The 16,203-nt window shown below is 46.3% G+C and overlaps 1 protein-coding gene across 4 annotated transcripts in view; it reads right to left on the reverse strand.

Annotated features, from left to right (window-relative positions):
* The window catches only part of LOC135444381 (cystathionine beta-synthase-like protein), a 28,687-nt gene extending 22,577 nt beyond the window's left edge, over positions 1-6,110 (reverse strand). For 2 of the 4 annotated variants that reach the window (XR_010439210.1, XR_010439211.1), the window contains exon 1: positions 5,941-6,084. The gene's annotated coding sequence lies outside the window, so the exon portion shown is untranslated. Of the gene's footprint in view, positions 1-5,940 lie in introns of all 4 variants that reach the window. The other 2 variants (XM_064705969.1, XM_064705961.1) reach the window with 2 other exon arrangements.
* Between the last annotated feature and the right edge of the window lie 10,093 nt (positions 6,111-16,203).

Here is a 16,203-nt window from a genome sequence, read left to right on the forward strand (position 1 = left end):
TCTTCCCGCCTCAAAGACACCATCAGGATTCAGAGGAAGAAGCTGACACTGACCAGACAGAATCCTGTGTTTGAAATGGAATTTATGCATCATGTATGAGGTGTATGAATATGCAACAGGCTGTTGTTTTTAAGGGTTAATCCTCTGTTAACGTGGGTCCTTTTTCGGGCTTGTGCTGCCCAGAAAAAGGTACCCGGATGTCCGTAACTCTTTGTCTTTATTGTCTCATATTGTCCTAATCCAAATTGTCCAAATTATCATTACTCTAACTGTATTACTATTTTTATAACCATTTTATTACTATTAAACTTTTAAAATTTTAAAAACAAGTGTTTGGCGTTTTTCACACTCCCAGTTCCAGATTGAAACCCTGCCCTCATTTCTCTTTCTAGGATGCTCAGGTTCACAGTCCAGAGTATCACTGGGGTTTTTTTGGGAAAGGAAAAGTACTGGAGGATTTTCAAGGTTGGCATGAAACACATGGACACAGAGAGTGAGTGCCTGCGCCACAGGTAACACTGACAATATTGACAAAGTCCAGCTAAAAAGGGGCCTTGCTGCCAAAGGGTCAAATAATTTCAAAACACAGGAGAAAAGCAGCAAGGGTTTAGAAACAGGAGACTGAAAATTTTGTTCTGCTTCCAAGTTATCATAAAATAAGAGCACAAAACCTTTAAAAGCTTTAAAACACCAGCTCTCAGTGGATTTCAAGAGTGTCCAAAAACTGAGATGAAAGAGGGAGGAATTCATTGCAGTAAAAAACAAAAATTAAGAGGGTTACAGTATTTGTTCTTTGATGGCAGGAAAGAAATCAACGTGGCTCTCAAAAAGCTGCCTTTTGGACTGGGCAAAGCAATAGCATCTCATTTCCTTTATTGTAAGGCAAAAAAAAAAAATTAATAACAGCAACTCCCATTACTTCTTGAACAGCAGAAATTGAGAAAAAGCTGTGTTTATTTCCCTCAAATAAGCTGTGAGATTCTCTCATATTTTCATAATGGCAATACTTGATGTTTGATCAAAGCTTCAATAACGAGGCTTCAACTCTGAACAAAAATAAGGAGACAAAAAGCTAAAAATCCTGTCACCAAATACAAACCTTAAGCAACATAATTCATTTCTTACAGCCCTAGGGGACACAAATTCAGAAAAACGGGGTCAGAGGTGGTCTAGGACATCCAAATCCCCATCCTGATCCTCCCTACAGGCCCAAAATAGCATTTTTGGGGGGAATCAGGACAGGAGGATGGCAACTCTGCTTCTGCAGCTGAACGCTGCCCAGCAGAGGCCAAGGGAAATGATAAGCTGCAGGAAGAGCTGCTCATCTTTAGGAAAAATAAATCTGCCAGCCTGAATTTAATTTTCCTCTAAAGGGGAGCACTCCCATAACCACTAGGGGATGTGGGTAGAGTCTAACTAGAACAGCCTGACTAGCTCCTGCCATTACATCTGCAGATCACAGAATCACAGAATAATGAGGTTGGAAGAGACCTCTGAGATCATCGAGTCCAAGCTATGCCCCAACACCTCAACCAGACCATAGCACCAAGTGCCATGTCCAGGCTTTTTCTAAACACATCCAGAGATGGTGACTCTACCCCTCCCTGGGAGGAGCATTCCAGTACTTTATTATTCTTTCGGTGAAAGATTTCTTCCTAATATCCAACCTATCCCTTCCCTGACATAGCTTGAGACTGTGGCCTCTGGTTCTGTCAGAGACCAACCCCACCTGGCTGCAGCCTCCCTTCAGGAAGGTGTAGACAGCAATAAGGTCACCCCTGAGCCTCCTCTTCTCCAGGCTAAACAGCCCCAGCTCCTTCAAACGTTCCTCACAGGGCTTGTGTTCCAAGATCACACAAGGCAAAAAAAAAAAAAAGAATAATTACTCAGAAAGAGAATTTACAAAGCCACTTAAAGCTAAGTCACAAAGGGGAGTGGGACAGAGGGATGAGATCCAGAGAGCCTCATGGGCAAGGCTCACATCCCTGGGTCCAATTTCACAGGGGAGCCAAGACCTAAATTATTTCTGAGCTCCTTGAGAGCAGGACCGAGGGCCAGTGAGTGAAATGAATCCTGAGCTGAACCCAGTGCCCAGGTGAGTCGGGAGCTGCAGTTCCCATGGCTGTGCACAGTGTGTGCTCTCAGCACTGCTCAAACATCCCCTGAGCAGCAGCAAACGAGCTGAGCCTGGCCTGGAGCAGGGATGGAGCTGTGTGAGAGCTGAACCACAGTGAAATGCTGCTCAGGCTGGGATGAGACAGAATTCCTGCATCCCATCCCTCTCTCTGCTGCACCTGAGAAAGGGAAACTTGGTGGTGTCAAGCAGGTACAAATAAAGCACTGCAGAACAGTTGTTCTGCTCAGCCCGAGCACCACAGGGTGTGTTTGTATGTAACCATCCAGCCTTTGGGAACAGCACAGCTGGAATATGTTTTGCAGAGATAACTAAAAATTCTACAACTTTGTGAAAGTTGTAAAGCTGGTATGTTTATTACAGCGCTGGACACATGTGGAGATTGCTCTCTTTAAAAGACATGCCTACTTCTGGGAATTAACATTAGGCTTTTTTCATCTTCTTCTCAAATCCATGTGCATACAATTTCACAATAGGTTCACACATATTCATTTTTACAAATTTTGCATGACATTTTTTTCTAGTTCTTCTTTACCAGAAAGAATTCTTAGGCCAGGTTGACCTGCTCTCACAGCAGTCTTTCTGTTTCTTTTCATCACTTCTTGTTTCTTTTTTTATTTCTGTCTTTCCCTGAAGCAGTTTCTCTGATTTAGGCTTTTGCAGTCAGGCTAAACAGCTATGTTTGCAAACTACAGACTTACAGATGTACATTTCACTTAAATCAAAATGGATTTCTACTCTGGAGAATTTTTACTTTGTTTCAAACAGATTAAGGAGAAAGGCAAACATTTGGGTTGTTTTGCTGCGGTGGTTTCTCTGTGAGTGTGTGTGTGTCCTGCTACTTCCCCAGGAGCAGCCATCCCTCCCTGTGCCAGGAGATATCAAGTGACCTGAAGCAACCTGAATTAACATCTGGCTCTAGGAAGAGATCCTTCAAGAATCCCAAGACTTATTACCATTTTCTCCTGCAGAGCAGGTAAGAACATGCACATCCTCTCCATGATCACTCTTCAAAAGCCAGACTGGCACACTCAGAACTTTCTGGAAGGAAAGGGGCAGCTCTTTAATGCCCTCACCTCTGTAACACTGCAAAGATCAAACTCTGGCAGCAAAGCAATTCCCACTGCTGTGGCAACTGTTATTTTAGAAACCAGCCAGAGAGAAGAGGGGAGTGTTCAGTTTGCTGTGCCCCAGGGAAGGGAAGCTGAGCCTGCAGCCCTCACACAGGTGTCTGACAGCTCCGTCTCCTGAGCTCATCCTGCCTGGACTCACTGATAACTCTCCTGATGTCTCAGGAGCACAGCAGCACCAGAGAAAAGCCTGGAGAATGCTTTATCTGTGTTCTTACCAGCTGCAATCAGAAGCTTTCAGTATTTCCTCCCTTCTAGTTACCCTTCCTGAACACAGAGATGGACCAGCACTGCAGCAGGGCTCTTGATCTGCCCAGCCCAAGCTCAGGGACAGGAGGATTCCATGCTCAGAAATTAAATATCTTGCTGAGCATCACAAAAAGAGGGAGCTGCTCTCAGTTTTTGATGAGCTCTATAAGACAGGCAGAAGCACAGCACCCCTTTCCCAGCACTGTGCTGCCTCCTGCAAGGCTCCACAGGTTTTGCTGGCCCTGAGATCTCTGATAAAGGCTGGCACAGAGCTGGGCAGGAAAGCAGCTTTTGGCTGATGAATATTTGGTGGGAAAGACCAGCTGCCATCACTCTGTGGAGCTTTTAACAGGATCCCCAAAGCACAGCACTGCTGTGTGCCCAATTCCTGTCTTTTTAGCAGGATTATCAAAATTAATCAGAAAGAGAATTTACAAAACCACTTCAACCTAAGTCTCAAAGGGGAGTGGGACAGAGGGATGAGATCCAGAGAGCCTCATGGGCAAGGCCCACACTGCTGTGTGCCCAATTCCTGTGTTTTTAGCAGGATCCCCAGAGCACAGCACGGCTGTGTGCCCAATTCCTGTGTTTTTAGCAGGATTCTCAGAGCACAGCACTGCTGTGTGCCCAATTCCTGTGTTTTTAGCAGGATCCCCAGAGCACAGCACTGCTGTGTGCCCAATTCCTGTGTTTTTAGCAGGATCCCCAGAGCACAGCACTGCTGTGTGCCCAATTCCTGTGTTTTTAGCAGGATCCCCAGAGCACAGCACTGCTGTGTGCCCAATTCCTGTGTTTTTAGCAGGATCCCCAGAGCACAGCACTGCTGTGTGCCCAATTCCTGTGTTTTTAGCAGGATCTCCAGGCCAACAGCCACAGGCTGCCGTGCTGCCAGTGCCACCTCAGTCCCTGAGCCTGCACATGGGTCTGTCCTGCCCCTGGCTGCCACCACCTCGTTAGAAACAGGCTCTGGCTTCAGGGCAGCTGGGGACTGACACAGAGAGGGCATGGCAGGGCATCAAGGGGACTCACACACAGGGCATGGCAGGGCACCAAGGGGACACACACACAGGGCATGGCAGGGCACCAAGGGGACGCACACACAGGGCATGGCAGGGCACCAAGGGGACGCACACACAGGGCATGGCAGGGCACCTGGGGACTCACACAAGGGCACGGCAGGGCAGCTGGGGACTCACACAAGGGCATGGCAGGGCACCAAGGGCCACCAGCTGCTCTGGACAAGGATGCTCAGTGCAAATACCCCCAGACCCCACCTCACCAGTGGTGATCTGAGCAGAAGGGAGGCAGCAGGCTCTGAGCTCTCCAGGAATGCCCTTCCCTGTCCCACACAGGATCCCCACGCTCCCCTGCCTCCACACTCGGTGTTTTTCCGCCTCCGCACAGCGCAAGCGTTGCGGAACCATCTCGGATCAGCAAACAAACCCCTGGCAAGGGCGAGCAGAGTGAGCAACGCTGCTGGAACGGGGCCCAGAGCTCCAAAACCTCAGTGGCCAGAGGCTTTGGGAGCACAGAGATACACGGCAGACTGGATACTCAACCAGGAGCAGAATAATCACTCGCCTTTCAAGTTACAGCTGCTCCGAGACACCGGGAGGGTTATTAATATATCGGGAAAGTTTTCTCAGTATATTATAGATAAATATATTTTCTCAGTATATTATAAATAAATATTCTCGGTATATTATAGATAAATATGGATGACCAAATGACTGCTACTGAACAGCTCCCTCAGGTCCTAGCCACGTTCAGATCCCTCCCAGTTGGGGAGGGGGAATAGATGAAATCAAATGTAAAAAATAAGCTCCATGGTCCAGCGCATCAGCCAAGCAAACCTTGCAGGAGAACCTCATGGCACCCACGAGAACAATGGGCAGCGAGCCAAGACCAGGTGCCAAACCCCGAGAGAAACCCAAAAGGCACAAAGTCATCCCGTGAGGCTGCAAAAAAGCCGAGAGCCCATCTCTGCTCCAGGCACCGTCCCGGGCCCGCAGCGGAGCCAGCACCGCCCGGGGCTCCCCGGCTGCAGCTGCCGCTTCCTCCACTGCAAAACCGAAAGAGAAACGCAGCACAGAACCACAGACGGGTCAGGCTGGGAGGCACCACAGTGCTGCAGCTGGTCCGAGCTCCCTGCTCCAGCACGGCCATCCCGGAGCACATGGCACGGGACGGCATCCAGACGGTTCTGGAATATCCTCACCCAGGGAGCCTCCGCAGCCTCTGCGAGCACTCCGCTGAAGCCCTCCATGCCCCATCCATCCCCTCCGGGATGTGGGGCACGGCCACCCCCGGCTCTCAGCCCCCACATCCCGCTCCCGCGGATGATGCAACCTGTGGCCACCGGGATGCGCCGGACCCGCCCTGCCCTGCCCTCCGCCCCGGCCGCCACCTCACCCGCGCGATCCGCACCTTGCCCAGGACACCGCCGCTGTGGGGACGGCGGGGATGGAGCCTGCGAGGAGGATGAGGATGATGGATGATTACGATAATGATGAGGAGGAAGAGGAAGATGAAGGCGTGGAGGGATGCGCGGGGTTTAAGAGGAGCCCGCGAGCCGCGGCCCCGCCCCCGCGCGCCCTGGCCCCGCCCCCGCCGCTCCCCAGAGGGGCGGGAGAGGCGCGGCGAGCGCTGATTGGTCAATGCGGGGGCGTTGGCGACTCCGAGCCAGCCAATGGGAGCGCAGTGCGCTGGGCCGGAGCGCCCGGGGATGTCCGGCAGGGTCCGAGGATGTCCGAGAGTGTCCGGGGATGTCCCGACAGTATCTGCAAATGTCCGGCGATGTCCGGGGATGTCTGGCAATGTCCGGCCGGATCACCGAGGGAAACCCAGGGGAAACACCCAGGGTTTACCCACAGGGCCTCCAGAGAGTGTGTCCAGTTCTGGTCACCTCGGTTCAGGGAGGACAGTCGGGTGATGGAGTGTGTCCAGAGAAGGGTGAGGAATGTGGTGAAGGGTCGGGAGCAGGAGGAGCGGCTGAGGGAGCTGGGGGTGTTTAGCCTGGAGAGCAGAAGGCTCAGGGATGATCTTGTCACTCTCTACAGCTCCCTGGCAGGCTGTACCCAGAGGGGAGTCAGCCTCTTCTGCCAGGCAAACAGCAACAGGACAGGAGAAAATGGCCTGGAGCTGCAGGAGGGGAGGTTCAGGGTGGACATTAGGAAGAAGCTCTTCACAGAACAGGGCATGAGACATTGGAATAGCTGCCAAGGGCATGGTGGTCACTGTCCCTGGACAGACTGGATGTGTCACTCAGTGCCATGGTCTAGTTGACTTGGTGGAGATCACTCAAAGGTTGGACTTGATGACCTCAGAGGTGTTTTCCAACCTAACTGATCCTGTGACCCTGGAGAAAGGGCTCTGCCAGGGCACCTTGGAAGATGTTTTATTCATGTCCCCAAGGCCATAGTGGGGACAGAGGTGTGGCTGCCAGTGGCTCCTGAGCACAGTCTGTGTCACAGACATGTTTTATGGAAAATCCTTTCTTTAGGATTTTTTCTCCTGAGAAGCTGAGAGGCCTCAGGAACAAAATGTAAACAATGATTATCTGCTGCTGTGGAATGCAACAGGTGCATCTGTGATTGGCCCATGTTGGTTGTTTCTAATTAATGGCCAATCACAGCCCAGCTGTCCAGACTTTCTCCATCAGTCACAAGCCTTTGTTATTCATTCCTTCTTTTTCTATTCTTAGCTAGCCTTCTGATGAAATCCTTTCTTCTATTTTTTAGTATAGTTTTAATATGATATATATATCATAAAATAATAAATTATTAAATCAGCCTTCTAAAACATGGAGTCAGAGCCTCATCTCTTCCCTCATCCTGGGACCCCTGCAAACACCATCACACAGCCTGTGGCAGTGGCTGCTTGTCTGGTTTGGGGGCAATTCCCACTGCACCTGAGGGGTCTGTGAGGGGCCTCATGCTGGGACAGCAGTGAGCTGCTCTCCTAAAAAGGCCTTGGGGTTGTGCAGGCATTGCCCAGGTCAGCAAGGTGCGAGAGAGGAGCAGGCAGCCCTAGAAATGCCCATCTCAGGGCAGGAAGCCTGGTGAATCATGGAATGGTTTGGGTTGCAAGGGAGTGAATGACCATCCTGTTCCACCCCCTTGTCATGGGCAGGGACACCTTCAGATTGATCAGAGCCACATCCAGCCTGGTCTTACACACTTCCAGGGATCCAGGGGCAGCCACACCTTCAGGAATCCTGTGCCAGTTCCTCACAACCCTCACAGTAAAGAATTTCTTCTTAATTTGCATTGAAACCCTGCCTTCCTTCAGCCTAAGGCCATTGTGAGAATGTGACCATGAGTTATTCCATGTCACAACAGCTCCATCCTCACTTTTGTGAACAGGGCTTGATGGTGTGGAACACAGGGTGCAGGTGAATTTAATACACTCCATGCCAATTATCTCACAGTAATTCTTAAAACGTTGCTCTAGATTATTCAGAAAGTTTAAAAAACCAAAACAAGACAAAAAAAACCCAAACCAAACAAACAAAACCACAGAAATCCTTGCATGAAAGCAGAAGATACTGAAAGGCCTTACCAAAGAGAAGCTCCTCAAGAATGCAGCCTGTGGCTCTGCAAAGTCCAAGCAGCAATTTCTTCTGTATCTATAAAAAGTACCAATACAGAGAAAAGCAGTTCAAGGTAGTTTATTTTAGGACATGAGATTCACCCTGAAGTGTTCCTTGTGTTTCAGGCCATGGTAGGAGTTGAGACAGCTGCATGTCTCCATCTGCACATGGTATACATTATATGGAGCTATTTGGAGAATATTGCATGCTGTAGGAACAGGAAAAATAAGAATTAGGATGTTTTAATCAAGTGGTAAAAGTGACAGAAAAGACTTTCCAAATGGATGTGACTGGTCTAAAACTGAGGGACCAGTTTCAGCATTAAAAAGTCAAGGGTTTGTCTCTCTGGTAAGAAAATGGAGCATGATTAGAATGTAGGGTGAAATTTATGAAAAAAGTGCAGCAAAAACATTGAGCAATTAAAAACAAATCAAGAGAAGAGCCAGATATTTTATATTTGCTATAAATAGAGACACTGAAGCAGCTGTCTCATTACATTGTTAAAAATTCACAACTTGCAGAGAAACATCCACATCAATGACAAATTACAGAATGACAGTCACAGAAAATTCTGAGTTTAAGGGACCCACAACGATCATCAAAATACAATTTCTGATTGAAATGACACTGCTTTTTCCCTACCCTCCATATTCTAATTTTACTACAGAAGAGTTTACTAGAAAATAGTGTTCTTAAACAGAACAATTATTTACTCCAAATCATAGTTTGCTTAATTAACTGCATCTGAAATATGCTATAAATTGACATTGGCACAAGTAACCCTTGGCCTCACTGGTAAAACATCAGTTGGAAAAACATGTGGAATAAGATTGTGGCTTGCAGACACAATTTATCTGGTGCAGATAAATTATGGGATGGCACAGAGTGGCTGCAAGGGAAAAAAAGAGTTTTGGGGTTTCTTTTGCCTTTAAAATGTGTTTTTCACAGAGGTATGTACAGCTTTTTAGTGGTTTAAACAGATTGTTAATTACACAGAAGTTTTGTACCACTTCTGTGAATGCTTCTTATGCAAAACTACAGGAGTAGCCAAGGAGGGATATCCACACCTGTCGCAGACATCTTTTATGAAAAATCCTTTCCTTAGGATTTTTCCTCCTGAGAAGCTGAAAGGCCTCAGGAACAAAATGTAAACATTGATTGTCTACTGCTGTGGAATGCAACAGGTGCATCTGTGATTGGTCTCATGTGGTTGTTTCTAATTAATGGCCAATCAGAGTGAGCTGGCTCGGACAGAGAGTCTGAGCCACAAACCCTTATTATTCATTCTTTCTTTTTCTATTCTTAGCTGGCCTTCTGATGAAATCCTTTCTTCTATTCTTTTAGTATAGTTTTAATATAATATATATCATAAAATAATAAATCAGCCTTCTGAAACATGGAGTCAGATCCTCGTCTCTTCCCTCATCCTCGGACCCCTGTGAACACCGTCACAGACACCTTTCATGCCTTTGAGGAGGGACTGGAGTCTCAGGATCTTTAGCTGGTCAGAGTGACCTCGTGATGCATTAGAAAGTATCTTTTCCCAGCCCAGGGCTCGAAAAAGGAGTCAGAGCTCTTCAGTTCTTGTTCTCAAGGTTGTTTATTGTTCCTTATCTATAAAAAATTTTCTCCTGTCCAGCTGAGGTCCACTCAGCAGGACAGTTCCAGGCACTCTGCCTGCCCCTGGGGCAGTGTTATGTCTTTATACTAAAAACTACGTGTACAATGTTTACAATTACTTTCCAATACCGATCACCTATGTTAGACAGTGAGCTTCTACTCTAAACCAATCTGTGAGTGCCAACATCACAGCAGAAGATGGAGGCCAAGAAGAAGAAGGAGAAGGAGAAAGGCTGGACATGCCCAGTTCCCTCCATCTTGCCCCCTGAACCCCCATTCTAAAAAACCCCAAAAATCTACTTTTTCACCCTATGATAAATTTATTATTATTGTACTTAACAGTCATGGCTTGCAGATCTTTATCTAAGGTTGGTAATTTGCTCCATGGGTCATAATCAAACCCACAGGTACCTTGGGCTCTGTGCCAGGGTCTCTGAGCCCCTGGCAGGGGTCTGGGCTGCTCAGGACAGCCAGAGGGATGTCCTGGGTTCTGGCACTGGAGTCAGCTGCTGTGCCTGGAGAAGTGCCAGCCTTGCAGCAACCACTGCAGCTTCAGCAGATGGGTGTCGAGGTGTGGAACTGCCAGCACAGATGGATGTGCCAGATCCTGAGAGATGTAAGACAAACACCTCAGAGAAACTTGTAAGACCAAGTGACAGCTCCAAGTACGTTGGAAACTATCTGAACACGATGTGTGAGGCAAATTAGAGGGATTTGTAATTGCAACACAGCTCTGCACTCAAGATTCAATTTCCTTCACCAAGGCAGCATCCAGGTGAAGAATGATTTGGGTTGGAAGGGAACTTAAAGAAAGTCTTAGTTCCAACCTCCCTCCCACATGCAGGGACATCTTCCACTCTCCCAGGTTGCTCAGAGCCCCAGACAGCCTGACCTGGAACACTTCCAGGGATGGAGCAGCCACAGATTCTGTGGGCAACCTGTGCCAGGGCCTGCCCACTCTCACAGGGAACAATTTCTTCCTGATATCCAATCTAATCCTGCCCTCTTCCAGCTTAAGGCCATTCCCCATTGTCCTGTCACTACATGCTCTTCTGGAAAGTCTCTCTCCACTACAAGGGAGTTTTGGTGTAGATAATAAACTGATTTAAAAGATCTCCACAGCAACACCAACCCACACTGTGCCATTGGCATTAAAGCCATTAAAATCAATCATGGTGACTGGGAATTAATGCACAGCACTAATTTGCTCCATTAGGGCTTAGCTCAATCAGTGGGATGCAGATCACTCCTCATCCCAGCCTTGAGAATAATTCCCATAAATCAGCACCAATTTCATAAGGAGAGCCACTTAACCATTTCCTGAGATCTGGCAGTGATTGAGTTTTTTCTCTTGCAAGGGACAAGAGGAGGTGCAGTGAGGGTTGGTATAAAAGCAGAATTATCATCTGATCAGTTTAGCAGTGAAGTGACAGCAGCTGGAATATTAACATGGATATAAACAGCTTTTTTAGGTAAGCAGTGAATGATGTTTTTTTGTATCAGTGATGAATAGACATGAGAAGACTGAAAGGTCAAGAAGAGGAACCCCTTGGAGAAGCACAGTCAGTGATCAAAGAGAGGGGGAGAAAAGGTAAATCCTGTTGTGGCAAGATCACTGAAGGAGGAGATCAAGTGGAGGAGGCTTTTTATGAGCAGCAGATGAAGTCACCAAAAGAACCAATGGAGCTTTGGTGGTACCCAGAGCCCTTTTGGGAAGGGAGAGCAGAAGCCTATTGCACAAGTTCATGGAAATGTTTTTATGTAAATGGAGGAAAACACAGTGCAAAAAGAATCATTCCTTATTTTAACTGCATGGGATAAGCCACAGTTTGGACAGAATCATATTTCAAAATGATATTTGGCAGACAGGAGAAATCAGAAGAGAAAGCAAAAGAGGAAGGTGGCTGATAAGGGCAAGTGCTAAATTTTGCAGCCAGGCAGGAGGAATAATCTGCTTGAGTGGCCATTACCTGGCCAGGAATTGTGTGGAGTGGAAGGGATGACTACAGTGGCAGGCAGGCTCAATGTGAGTCAACAAGGCCCTGGTGTTGTGTAAAAAGCAAACACCATACAGGGTTAAGCAAACAGGGATCCAGGCTGCAGGACACATGGCACTCCCAGCACCCACGTGCTCTGGGGAGGTACCTGTCCCACCTGGAGTGACGTGGGCCATGTGTGACGTGGCCTGGGGAACACGAGAAGTTGTAGAGAGAAATATGAGCCAGGAGTAAAGAGTGAAAGAAGTGAAGCTGTCAGAGAAGGGAAACCAGACTATCAGAAACCTTGCTCAAATCAGCCGCAAGTACTACAAGGGGATATAATATATTTTGCTGCTTGCTCTGCACTGCAGGTCTACTCCCTTTGCTGAAGATGTTTTTTCAGTGAGTTGTAACAGCTGCCACCACACGTGTGCTTGAGAATCCCAGAGCTGGCCTCCTTGGAGACTGAGCAAGGAAGGCAGTTAAATGTCTCTGTTGTGGTCATGAAAGGGTAAAATATAACAAGTTAAACCCTTGCAGAATGAAAAAATGGCCCAGACATTAACGAGACTGTTACTTGGTGAGATTCTGGTGAGACTTTGGACCTTCCCTCGCCCATCTCCAGTCCAGCACTGCAATAATTAATGTTGCATGCAATCCCAAGGCAGTGAGGGCTGGCTGCTCACTCTCCACTGGTGCTTTGTCCAGAAATCAGTTCTTCACGTCCTGGAGTCCCTTTATCAACTCCTCTTTCCAGGACCTTTTTTCCTACAAGAGCAAACATTTTGCATGTTCACTGAAGAGGAAGGCAAAGGATGATGGAAGATGCAGGACTGTTTTGATCCATGAGGTTCTCTCTCATTTCTCTCTAGGACAGGAGCAGCATTTGCTCTCAAGGAAATGGGTGGCAGAGAAGGGAGGAGCAGTGGTTCCCCTTGGCTCTTCCCCCAGCCCCCGGGCCCAGGAGCAGGCTGGTGCAGAGCCTGCAGTGGGAGCAGCTCCTCCCTCCCTCCCTGTGCCTGGCCAGAATCCCAGACAGCTCCAGGAAGACAGTGAGAAGGATCTGAAACACATCCAATATTCAGCTGAATAGGTAGCAAGACTTGAAATGAAGCCAGGTGCTGGCAAAAGCACAGCAGGGCACAGCCTGGCAGACTAAAGGCTTTTCCCTGAAAAACAAGGAGCCAGGGAGACTCCATTGCTCCCTTTCTCCCCGCTTTGTCTCACTGTTCAATCAGAGCAGAAATTATTTTTTTCCTCCAGACTTAACTACACGTGCAGTCATGGAAGTGCAGAGCTGAAGAGCCCCACAATGCTTGGGAAAACAATGTTCTGCAGACCTTTGTCATTAACACACGGGTTTGTCCCATAGGAACACCTGGATCACAGTAATGATCTCTCTTCCTAGGGAAAACAGCTCCAAGAATGCTGTTAAGGCACTTAGATCAAAGGGGCAGCCACACACAGGCTGCTGCCCACCCCTCACTCACATCCCACCCCTTCAGCAGCTGTCCTGTAAAAACAATCTTGGAAAGCAAACACCCAACAACACAAATTATGCAGAAGTACCGGGTTCGATGCTTAGCAGAGCACCAAGTCGGCGCTTGCATCTGAACAGAGATAATCAGAGATAAGCACACCCTGCCCCCTCCAGCCTTTGATACCTCAAAGGAGCCGCTGGTTACCAGAGCTGGCAGCTGCCCTGGGCTCTCGGCTGCCACCGTTCCACCTGATCCCACACATCCCATTCACAGCTGAAACTTGAGATCAATTGAATTAACTCCGCTCCTGGCAGGAACCATCAGCAGGGAAACAGGGACCTGCTAAAGCAGATCTGCTGCTGAAGAACCACAGGGCTGCAGAGTGGGACTGTGCTGGCCTCTTGCTCGTGGCTCCTTAAGCTAAGGTTATGATTTTGTTAAAAATGAAACATGAAATGTTAATGAGATCAGAAGATTTTGGCTGATGAGCACATTGCTGACAAGGAGGGACTGTCTACATAGCTGAGGAGACTTGCTGAATTTTTATACGAGTGCATTTAACACGATGAAAATCACAAAATATAGGAACAATTTGGAGACACTCTCACCACTGACAGTGCCACAGGGGCTGCCCAGAAAAGTTGTGCACTCCCTGCCCCTGGAAGTGTTCAGGACAAGGCTGGAAGGGGGGGACATGATGGTCATTAAGGACCCTTCCAATTCAAATTATTCTATCCTTCATAAAAAAACAACTAATTGGATGAATTCTGAAATATTTGTGGATGGCTTTAGAAAGCACTAGGTATGAATTCAACGTGAAGACACATTAATTTTTTCCTACAGACATCCAGATGTAATTTTGGTATTTTTTAAAACTGAAATCCATTTGCTCCAGGGTAAGACTGCACAGTAACACAGCTCAGTCCAGCCTTGCAGTAAGTGATAAATGCAGCAACAAATATTCTCTCCTGTGACAGCCTTGCCACTTAGCCATTACTTCCTTACCAGCTAAAAAGAAAACACCAACCCAGCTCTGCTTTTCAGCTGGAACTTTTTCCTGACCAGGACTGTTTTTAGGGAATCTTCAGTACAGCAGTGTCTGGAAAATGAAATTATTTACCCACAGCTGCCATAAAAGTAGTTTCACTTCTAATGTATTAAAGACAACAGATGCAGTTTGAAGTGCTGATGTTAACAATCATTAACACCCAAAATTTTGCAGCCTGGATGGTGCAACACCAGGAAGAATAATTTTTAAAATGTCATGACCCCCTTTGATTACCTAATTTTTCAATTGAACACATTCCTTCTGTAAAAATGACCTTTTTTGTCCTCTGCAGAACACAACAGCAATTTGCAGGTTCTTCCTAACCTTAACAGCCTTACCAAAAGCTTTATCAATTGAAAGAACCCAAACCAACCCTCCCCAACTCCTAACCCCAAGCTGCACTCTTAAAATCCAACTTGATCTTGTCAATATGGAGAGCCTGTGGTTATTTTAGCTGAAGACATGGTTCACCAGCTCTGAAAAACAGAAGGCAAAGAATTGCTCAAAAAAATAGCTTAAGATATAAGAATTTAATACTTTAGTCTGTCCTCACTAGATATTTAGAGAGCGGCATCCAATTTAAAGGAAAGGGATAATTTTTGTCAGATTCTTATAAAAAAAAGGCTTTATTTTGAACAAGTTTTCTCCATTTGGTTTTACAGTCTCAACATACATCATATTCATGGACAAGCAGCATTTTCACAGAATAAGAGCCAAATACAAAGCCACTTGGGATTAACAGTTTCAACCTAATTGACTCAGACTTCAGAAAATCCTGTATGCTGTCACTTATTTGAGGTAAAGGAATTCCATAAATTAAGATCCACTGTTCAACAGAAGAGTCAACAATGAAATATTTGAGAACTAAGAACCTTGGGGAGGAGGGGGAAAAAACCAAATCTTAAAGACATTGTGGGCAACAAGAGGGGGAGGTAGGATTTCCACTCGGTTTGTATTGGTGAACGAACACTTGGTGTAAATGTTTAACCAAATTGGTGCAGTTTAAATTTCAAATCTGATGAATTTTACTGGTAGCACAGTCTCAAAAGGAAAACCTAACAAGATATGCCATGAGCTTAGTTCATATGCTGAATGCTGCCACTAGACACCCATTAGAGTATCCAGTAAAATCCACTGCTTTCAGTGCCCATTCCAACATATTCCAGTTACTTGGGGAATTTTTGGGCAACTGTGCAATCAGATCACAAAATTATACATTTGGTAGAATTCTAGAATGCTTTCTTCAGTAAAACTGTATTAGGGGAGACAGAAAAATCCACCTTCCACTATCAATTCATGCAAAAATATACCTGCAGTGAAACAGGATTTAGATAAACTGATTAAAGCCATTACAGGGACACATCTGTACTTGTTTTAAACTAACTTCATAGAACAACTAACTTTTAAACTAGCTTTATAGAGCAAATCTTAAACCTTTTAAATACTATCCACATTGTATTAGATACTGTTTAAAAACCAAAAACTATCCTCACCTTTTGTAGCTTGAGATTTAAATTAGCTCACCAATAATCCTGAATCTCATTTATGAGAAATATGAAACTGGATTAATATCCTGTAAACTCTAAGAACTAAATTATCAATGTGAAATTCCTAATGCCCAGCAGAAATACATTTCATCTCAGTCATTTAATGCCAGGCACTGCTCAATTTCTTCCAGTAAAGCATCATTTGATTTATGTACTTACAACAAAACATCATGTGGAGATGGGCTTCACTGCTTGAGTGACATTTCTTCTAAAAGGGTCCTGGCACACCAAGTTCCAAAGTCTGGTTAGCCAAACCATCCAGTGGGAACACAAAAAATTCAAACTGAACTGATACAAGAATTTAGTTTAAGAAGCAAAGCAGATTAATTTAGAAAAGCTTAATTTTTGATAGTTTTGTTTTCCAATTTCCAGTGAGAAAAATGGTCTATACTTAAGAGGCAGAAAGAAGCTGGTTTGTTAATCA

Source organism: Zonotrichia leucophrys, chromosome 1 (assembly GCF_028769735.1).
Source record: "Zonotrichia leucophrys gambelii isolate GWCS_2022_RI chromosome 1, RI_Zleu_2.0, whole genome shotgun sequence".
Classification (NCBI taxonomy): Eukaryota; Metazoa; Chordata; class Aves; order Passeriformes; family Passerellidae; genus Zonotrichia; species Zonotrichia leucophrys.